This window comes from Chelonoidis abingdonii, chromosome 14 (genome assembly GCF_003597395.2).
Source record: "Chelonoidis abingdonii isolate Lonesome George chromosome 14, CheloAbing_2.0, whole genome shotgun sequence".
In the NCBI taxonomy this organism is placed as follows: Eukaryota; Metazoa; Chordata; order Testudines; family Testudinidae; genus Chelonoidis; species Chelonoidis abingdonii.
In genome coordinates this window covers 33,924,825-33,934,584 of record NC_133782.1, presented here as the reverse complement: position 1 = coordinate 33,934,584, position 9,760 = coordinate 33,924,825, and the positions used below count along the sequence as shown (strand labels likewise).

Sequence of the window (9,760 nt, the reverse complement as noted above, 5' to 3'; positions counted from 1 at the left end):
ACAATCTCTCCTGGCACTATTACAGTTAAAGAATTTTAGAATCCTCTCAGTGAAGCTTGGGTATGAACATTGGACAGCAGCAAGATCAGAACACCTAAGAAGTGTTACTTTAACATAGGGTTTCACCAACGAAGTCAGCCCTGTGCATACACAGTAGCATCAGCGTTCTGAGTCCTAGGGGCTTCTTTTTCCGTTTCAAAATGATATTACTTTATCTGCTACTTAAGAGTCTAAATCTCTCAGAAATGAGAATCAAAGATCAGGCCAACTCATAGGGCACATCCAGGAAACAACAGCTGGAACCATAGAGAAGCTATTTCAGATAGCTTATCAGGATTAATAGCCAGAGGGCTGTTGCATCAAAAATAAATGAACAGTTAGTTCCATGATGCAAAGCATGAGAGAAGCACGTGGACAAGTCGTTCATGAGGCACACGTAAGTACCTCTCGCCTTAGCCTGGCTCCCACTGCTGGTGATGACCAGCTTGCATCCTTTGTTCCTGGGCTGAAAGTATTGGGTGAGGAAAGGTCCTTTGTACTTACGTCTCCTCTTGGCAGTATGGCTGAGATCCCTGAGGAGAAGGATTCAGCAGGTTTGTGGCCACCTCTGTTCTAGACTGGTGTATTAAGTAGAAAATATCGAGTTCCTATGGAAATTACCCAAGCTCCCAATCAGACTGGATTCTACCTCTAGTGAGAAAAGCAACCTACAGATGCTGGACGCTTCTGGCCCCCATCAGTGAAGAGTGAGAGTATTGCTATAAGATATATTTGTACATTAACAAAAAGTTCTTGGAGAAATATTCAGTGTGTGGTGTGTGAGAGAGAGATGAGAGAAGAGAATTTCTTCGCCAATTCCATTTAGCAAACTAATGCATTGAAATTTCTTTACATTCAGTTTTTGAGTGATGTTTGTTAGAAACTGCTCATGCCCAATGCCAACGCAGCGAACTGACTCGCTTAGCCTTGTTACCTCTGGTAGATGGTTTGAGCAGAGGGAAGACACTACTGACATGAGGCAAGGATTACTGAGGCAGTAGTCACTCTTGTAAGGGCCATGCACGATCTGGGTGCGCTGTTTTACAGTTCAGCCGTGCACAGCAATGATCATATAGCAGAGGAGCAGATACAGATGATTCCTCTGGGCATCGGGAAAGCTGGGTTGCATACAGGACATTGTTATACTGTCTGCAGCAGAAAAACAAGGCACTCATCCCAGGCTCAGCCTTTGGAGGTTTGAATCAGGGGAGAACACAGCTGCCGTGGAGAAGATACAAAAATGAGGTGACTCTGCGACTGGTGTAAACAGGAGGGGGAAAGAGCATAGTTTTACACATGATGAACAGCACTGCTTGGTCTTCGAGCGAGGCACGTGTTTTGGCTGAGAATATTCAGTTTCTTAATCGAATGACGACATCCAGAACGATTCTGTGATGGAAACAGACCATCAGGTGCCAAATGCTGAAGAATAAAAGCTCATTGCTTGCAGCTTCAGTGTCCTTGCTTAAGGTGAAACCCCTTTTCACTGACTGCATTTCTATACCACTTCAAACCAGGGCATGAAGGTGCTTTGTGAGTATTGTTGGTATGCAAGATATAAGACATTGCAGAGGGGTGAAGATTGAGATTTTCAAAGCCACCTAGAACTGGGTGTCCCATGTTATTCCCTATTCAGGAGATGATTAATTGTTAGGTTTCCATAGATAATTTGCGAATCTCCTCTAATGATATCGTTTGTATTGATCTTTCCAAAAAGTGTTACAGTCACTAATACAGGTATCGTGTTTCCAGGTAACAGCTGTCAGAGGCTGAAGTACCGAAAGAGTCGGTTCTGGAACGAATGGAATGTTGGGTTTCTCTATCACTTGAGGAGAACATGGTAATGCAGGAATTGCCAGACTAGATCAGACCCAAGGGCCATCCTGTCCAGTGTCTTTCTCCAAGAGTCATCAGCACTAGATGTTTCACAGGCAAATTTAAATATACTGCAGCAGCAGGTGTGAGGTAATCTCCCCCCCACACACACACACATCATGTTGGTCTATAATAGTTAGACATTAGTGGAACCCCCAGAACACAAGGTTTGCTGTTGTGCCCATTGATTTGGCAAACACATTTGATTCAATGCAGTGGGCTTGGCAGAATCAGCGGGGAAAGACGACCCTGTTGAGCTTCACTGAAGAGACATGAGAGATGTAGAAAAAGTGGGAGGCATCCAGGCTGCCAATAAAATACTACTACCGTTATACGTTTTTTCACTCACCTGGTGAGGCACTTTCCCTGCTGATTCTGCCAAGCCCATTCCCTTGGCTGGGGTTTCACTAGATTGTATGTAGAAACAATGGAAATTTCATTCATCCATTCATGTGCATCACTAATTAGATGAGGCATTTGGCTATATTTGCGCAGGTGTTGTTGGGATATACACAATATACACATATACACACACGATGATCCATATATCCATGTAATATGTTTAGGTCATTGAGGCCTGGTATGAAAGACGCATGCTTGACATGATTGTGTTTGTTGCAACTTAGCAACCGAAGCAAGGACTTAAGATCAAGGACTATTAGAACTCTTTGTGCAAAGAACAATCTTATGTTCCAAGAAAACTACGGAAAATCAGAAAAGCATCGGTAACTCACTTTGTTTACCACATGCCCCAATTATGAACCCAAAGAAGTGTATGACCTTGCCTCCAGAAATCTTCTTAATTTCCTCTTCCAGCTTAGAGTAGTATTCCACCTTATTCCTGTGGGCTACCTCCAAACTACCAGCCTCGTCTTCCTGACGGACTGTGGCATCCACTACAGCAACTATGTTGTCGTCTTCTATAACAATTACGTCCGGCTTCTGTACATTTTTCTTTATTGCAGAGATGTGGCTCTACTAATGCCCTCCATCCTCATTTACTGGCTGTCTCAATCAAAGCTTTCAATATTCGATTGTGTCTTCCAATACGGGCCTCTGTAGTCTTAAAGCATTGCCCAGATATATGCGGGACTGTTTCCCTAACCTTACTGCACCACTCACACAATGCATTAACCTTCACTCTTCCTTTAGTGAATGTCTCCCTGGTGGGGTGTACAGTCACTCTCATCTGCAGTGTTGTGATAAAAAACGACTTGGCCAAAGAAGGGTACTTTAAAAATGAATGACTAATATTCTTAAAATAACTAAACACCCGTGACACTTCAAACTCCTCCACCTAGTAAATGTTTCATCCATCCATGATTTGGGATTAGGTGTAGCAGCACTGTACACTAAAATCATTTACCATATATCAAGAATAACTAACCATTCAACCCTTGATCCTTTATGCCTCCTCCACTTTTGAATTAAAATGTAGTGTACAAATCCCAAATATGTTGTCATCACTAATCCCCCATCTCTAATTTGAGCATAAACTCTGGCATGGATACCAGTGTTCTGTTCTCAGACTGAGACTCCTGGCACTTTGCTCTGAAGTCTACATTTAGCCTTAGCATTTCAGCCTCTCAACAGCAGAAGGGGATTTTCTGAATATTTATGAAATCAATTCATGAAACATGGTTAACTGTATTCTTCCAATTCAATGGCAGGGATTTTTTTTATTGTTCCCAGACTCAACCCATGGCCGACACAGAATGGAGAAATCAAACATCACGGAATTCACCCTCCTGGGATTTGGGGATCTCCCTGACCTGCACATTCTCCTCTTCCTGCTGTTCCTAGTAATCTACATCGCGACCATGGCTGGAAACATCCTCATTGTGGTGCTTGTTGTGGATGATCAGCACCTTCACACCCCCATGTACATCTTCCTGGGGAGTTTCTCCTGCTTGGAGACCTGCTACACCTCCACTATCCTGCCCAGGATGCTGGGCAGTTTCCTGACTGGGGACAGAAGCATCTCAGTCAGTGGCTGCCTTACACAACTGTATTTCTCTGGTTCTCTGGCATGTACGGAATGTTATCTCCTAGCAGCAATGTCTTAAGATCGGTATTTAGCGATATGTAAACCCCTGCACTATTCAGCTCTGATGAATACTAGGGTTTGCCTCCAATTGGTTGCTGGATCATGGTTCAGTGGTTTTTTGGCTATTACCATCTTTGTCTTATTTATATCACAGTTAATATTCTGTGGCCCAAATAAAATTGACCATTTTTATTGTGAATCCACCCCATTGATAAAACTCTCCTGCGTGGACACATACCTGATCATATTGCTGGATTTCATACTAGCCTGTGCATTCACCCTACCTCCATTCCTACTAACCCTAATGTCCTATGTGTGTATCATTGCCACCATCCTGAGAATCCCTTCCACCACTGGGAAGCAGAAGGCCTTTTCCACATGCTTCTCCCACCTTACTGTGGTGACCATTTTCTATGGAACCATAATCATTGTGTACATGCTACTGAAACACGATACACTGAGAGACCTGAATAAAATGCTCTCTCTTTGTTACACAGTCCTGACTCCCCTGGTAAATCCCCTCATCTACAGCCTGAGAAACAGAGAGGTCAAGGAAGCCTTGAGCAAAGCAGTCAGTAAATATGTGATTTTCACAAATATAGGCAGAGGCTCCTAGATAATAACTTAGCATGAGGTTTTCCAAGCTGCCTGGGTGATTTAAGCAATCAGCCTCCAATAAAATTAAGTTGAAAACCTCCATTGAAAATCTCACTCAGTGCTATCCATCTAAATGGAAGGACTAGGAAGGTAGGAGGCCATAACCATGTTCCCATCATGGAGTTTTTATACTGGGCACCAGGTGGAGTGGAGACACAATTTTAACCAAATTTTTATATCTGTAAAAAAGCTAGTTAACCAAAATAGATGTTTAGACAATAAAAATACTAACTCTTGGTGCAGTATAAATGGGGTCCTAAACCTGGGAAATCTGCCACCCAGGAAATTGTGCTTATTGCCATCATAACCCTCTTCAAACCAGTCACCTTCTTTGCTCTCACGCAGGCTGGACACGAATAGCCAAGCCCCGGTGGTGACCTCTGGACACTTCTCCAGGAACATCTTCACAGCTCTTATCTGGGCTATGCCTGGCTGGGAGCAGCTCTGGCAAAGCAGAAGCCCCAGGCTCACCAGGCTGTGGGAGATGGGAAGGCTGGGCAAACGAATAGGTGGATTCACAAGCCTGGGGCACTAGGACTGTGCAGACCCAGCCGAAAGTTTGCCAGGACACACGTAGAACTGAGGCTGTTCCTGGGGGCGGGTCTGTCAAACGGTGGCCGACGAAAGACCCAGCCTGTGGTGCTGTAGGGTACCAGCTGCTCTACTGCTGTCAACGGCACAGAGCCATTTAAAGAGAGGAGACCTGTTACAATGAGTATCCCCAAAACTGACTGTGACAAGGGCATGTCCCAAGAGGGTAGTTTTCAGGGCATAGTGTCTTGTCTGCTCCAGGTGCCTTAGCTCTGCTCCATGCAGGGCTCTCTCCTCGGGGCATGAGGTGACCTATGGTGAGAGGAAGCAGCTAGCACCTACCAACAGGCAGAACCCTGTGATGCCAGACATGGCAGTGCTGGCTCAGTGACTGGGAGCATGTCAGCTCCATGAGGCAGGGGAGCTGGGCACCGGTGAGAATGGTAAGGTTTCAGCACAGAGGGAAAGATTTTCCAAGGGACCTAATGGGAGTTAAGCACCCAAATCCCTTGGAAATGGGAGTAGGGTGCTGAACTCCCATAGACACCCTTTGAGAATCTCAGCCTGGAGAGCCACTGGGCTTCTGTCATGCTATGTTCAGTCTCTGCATTTCCACTGGAAACAGACCCCACAGCAACAGAAATGCACCGGGCTGAGGGAAACCCCTGCTAAATCTCTGACGAAGTGGGTATTCACCCACTAACGCTTATGCTCCAATACTTCTATTAGTCTATAAGGTGCTACAGAACTCTGTCACTTTTTACAGATCCAGACTAACACGGCTACACCTCTGATACTTGCTAAATCTCTGAGAGCCAGCACTGCTGTTGTAGTTGCTGTTGTAGCCACTAATGTTGCAATCGTGATGTGGTACAATTTTGTTCCCAGGGGCTATATATTTGGAACAGTGCACACCAGGCAATAGGTAAGAAATGAGGAAAGATGTGATTATGCTGTTTAGGGCCACTAGAGGGCAGAGCAATGGGAAAGGTGCAGCAGTGGCTGCTATCCATTGGGCAGCAAAGTTGGAAGGGCAAGAAAGGAGATGTTATGGTGCCAAATGACCAACAGTGGGAAGTAGAAAAGGAGGTGAAGCTGAATAATGGTGTATGAGGGATAAGGACAGAGCACTGAAGAGAAGAGGACCTCTATGCTATGTTATGAACTGTGTATAAGTAGGAGAAGTTAAGGAGTGAGAAATGGGCTGGTAGCCATTATACTAAATAATGGGCTGGTAGCCATTATACTAAATAATGGCTACCAGGTGACATAAGAGCCACAAATGGGAAAGAAACAGCTACAGCAAAAAGAATCCACTACAGGAAAGCAAAGCAAAGGCGGTCATGCTGGGAAATTGACACTAGATGGCAACAGAGGAGAGGAAATGAGGTTGGGAGGGTGTCAGATTTCTGATTAGTGACCAGTAGATTCCAGCCGCCAATACAAGGATGGGAAAGTTATACTGTAAAATGATGGCAGTATATTGAAAGGCTGAGATATGGGCAGGTATTTTCTGAAATGCCCACTAGAGAGCAGCATATATTGACTGCTAAGAAACGGGCAGTGCAACTACATTACAGGCCATCGCTTTGGACAGGCATCTCCCAAAAACGTAAGCTGGTGCTTAATCATGATCTCAAATATTTGCCACATAGGATCATTAGACTTAAAAGATGCAATTATGCAAGTCACATTGTACACATCACACTGGACATTGTTAGCTACAGAGCTTTGGAGATGCAAAATTAATCAAGTGGGAGAAAGGCTGAAGTGGGGCTGTATTAAAGAGCATGCAGAGCAAATACAAATATGAGGGCACATTTAGAGTTTGTAAATTGAAGGGGAAGCCCATTTTCAAACAGATGGAAATGCACCTGCTCATCCCTTCAGTAGCTGCAGCTCTCTTTACTCAGACAATCCCATTTCTGCAGATGGATGAAAGAGTTAGTGGAACCAGAGTCCTATTTGCCAAATCCTGAACAGCTCCATGTAGCCTGAAAACTTGGGCTCTCCCCAACAGAAGTTGGTCCAATAAAAGGTATTACTTCACCCACCTCGTCTGAAACCCTGAGAAATGAGTTCAACTCAAGCTTGAGCTGCACTCTGACTAGACAGGAACACCCAGTGCTAAACTGCTCCTGCTTTGCATTTATCTATCACCTTCCAACCAGGGGTATTAGAGTGCTGGAGCAATTAAGTATTAGCAATCAGGGGTGGCTCCAGGCCCCAGCACGCCAAACGCGTGCTTGGAGCGGCATGCCGCAGGGGGCTCTCTGCCGGTCGCCGGGAGGGCGGCAGGCGGCTCCGGTGGACCTCCCGCAGGCCTCCCTGGGACCTGGCGACTGGCAGAGCACCCCCCGCAGCATGCCGCCCTGCTTGGGGCGGCGAAATGTCCAGAGCCGCCCCTGTTAGCAATTCAAGATTTGCCACCTGTGAAGAATGTGGGAAATACCTATTCATGTTTACGATGTTTGACTCATGACTAGCTGTCAGGATGCTGGGCGAAGGTAGGCAGGACTAGAGGCAGAAGATTGAAATCCCAGAACTAAAGCCTGGATCAGAGTCAGTATCAGGGTCAAGAGTCAAGCTGAGGGTCAGAGCTGGAGACAGAATCAGGAATCGGGCCGAGGATCAATACCTGGTATCAGGGTTGGGGCTGGGATTCCAAGTGCCGGCAGCTCAGAAACAGAGAAGCAGGGCAGGCATGGCAGCTAGCTAGGGCTCTGCATTGTTGCATAGACACTTGGGTTTTGCGACGTAGCAGACTCACTTCCCTAGTCTATGACGGCCAGGCACTGTACTTTGTATCTTGCTCATGACTTAGTCTCCCACCCTTCCTGGTATTCTTAAAGAATTGCAGAAGAGCGATTTTATTAGACCCATTTCCCTTGTATTCTTGATAGATGTGGCAAAGAAAAAAATGTTACTTTAAGGCCACTGAGTTTCTCTAGAAAACCTCATTTTATTGGTACAGTCTTTACACTCCCGAAGGATTGGCTCTATCATTTCCCAGGCCTGACATGTTACGCATAAGCCATCTTTCTGCTTGGCAATTAGAAATAAATGACTGTATAATCCACAATGCCCCGCTTAGAGCCACTTCACTCTTCCTCTCAGGGCCTTGGATTATATCAAGCTTTTCAACTGCTGGACTCACTTCTTGGCATTTTTCCTTTTAATTGCATTTGCCCACAGTTCTTACCATTCTTTTCTTAGCTCATCTTTTGATTAGGTGTTTAAATTCCAGTTTGCTTAAAGGGATCCCTAGGTCAACTCATTCATGATTAATAGCATTTTTTGCCTGTCTGCACCAGGATCCAGGCTATTACAATGGTTATATCCAATTCCACTCTGGTTGTTGTTAGCAGTAATATTGCATTTAGGAAACCATTTCTGCTCTCAGAGTCACCACTGGAAGTTGCCTGAAGCCCTGATAGGGAGTCAGAAAGGAGGGCCACAGCAGCTGGTCACACATCTAAACACGATTTAGTGATAGTGTAATCCCTGTTAGCTCAGTCATAAAGATAGATACAAAATTAGTTAGCTGTACAGTTTTCTTAAGTCCAAGTGAGGGCACGCAGGAAGCTGTTCCCGCTATGTTCTTTTCTCTGTGTGTATTTGGCAGTAATGTTCCCACCTATAGCAAATCACTATAACTAACATCTTATCTAGAATTCTTTTATTAATTTAATTATCTCATTCCATATCTGTCTTGGCAGGGGGTGATTTGAGTGTTTTCCCATCACTATAAATTTTGGTCTTTTTTCAGTCCCTGTTTTTCATTAAGATCCATTGTCCACTTCCATTCTCTACTTACATGGGGAATTTTGAGTTTGTCCTAACTGACCTTACTTAATTCCTAAGAATCATGTCATCTTAGTGTTATCTTCCCTATTGCCTAGTACTTTAGACCAAAAGTTAAATCTGGGAGCTTCATTCTAAGAGTTATAGGCATTTCACCAACTGCTGTCTGTAGTCCACAGAGTTATAGTATTGAAGGCACATGATATGTTATCTAGTTCAGATCTGTGTCCATTGCCAACCCACAGGCCAAGCATCCATACTCAATAAAATTAGCACCCTTTATAGCATTATCACCATGTTTATATCCACGCCCCAGGATGGTCCAGAGATCTGGTTTACTTTTGCACTTATACTTTCAGTATGGTCCCTCCAAGTGAGCTTCTTACCAAAGGTCACGCCTAGGACTTTGTAAAGTCACTATATTTATCTCTGGGTCTCGCAGCTGTAACTCTCCACCTTTTGGGCTTTTCCTTGTTGTGAGAATCCTTCCTTTGCTTTCCCCACCTTTGCAGCACTTCTTTTAAGTGCATCATTGATTCTTTTGGAGACTCCTACCTCACCAGAACCCGCTTTGCGTATGAACCTGCCTCTTTCTAGATGTGCTACTGATCTCTTCCTTGCCATTCTTTCCCTTGTTTTACCTAAATCAGGCTACAGCTTCCATTTCAAACAGCGATCCTAAGGCTGCGGCTCTCGACATAAGTGACTCTTTAATGTGTCTCTTGTGGCTTTTTGCAGCCCATGATATTAACACACTGAGATTTAATTAACCTATGTTATTAACCAATCAGGAGATTTTCACTGTGT

General features: G+C 44.6%; 1 pseudogene; it reads left to right on the top strand.

Moving 5' to 3' along the window:
* The first annotated feature begins 3,567 nt into the window (after window positions 1-3,567).
* LOC116836510 (olfactory receptor 6N1-like) lies at window positions 3,568-4,577 on the top strand (annotated as a pseudogene).
* Window positions 4,578-9,760: the final 5,183 nt, after the last annotated feature.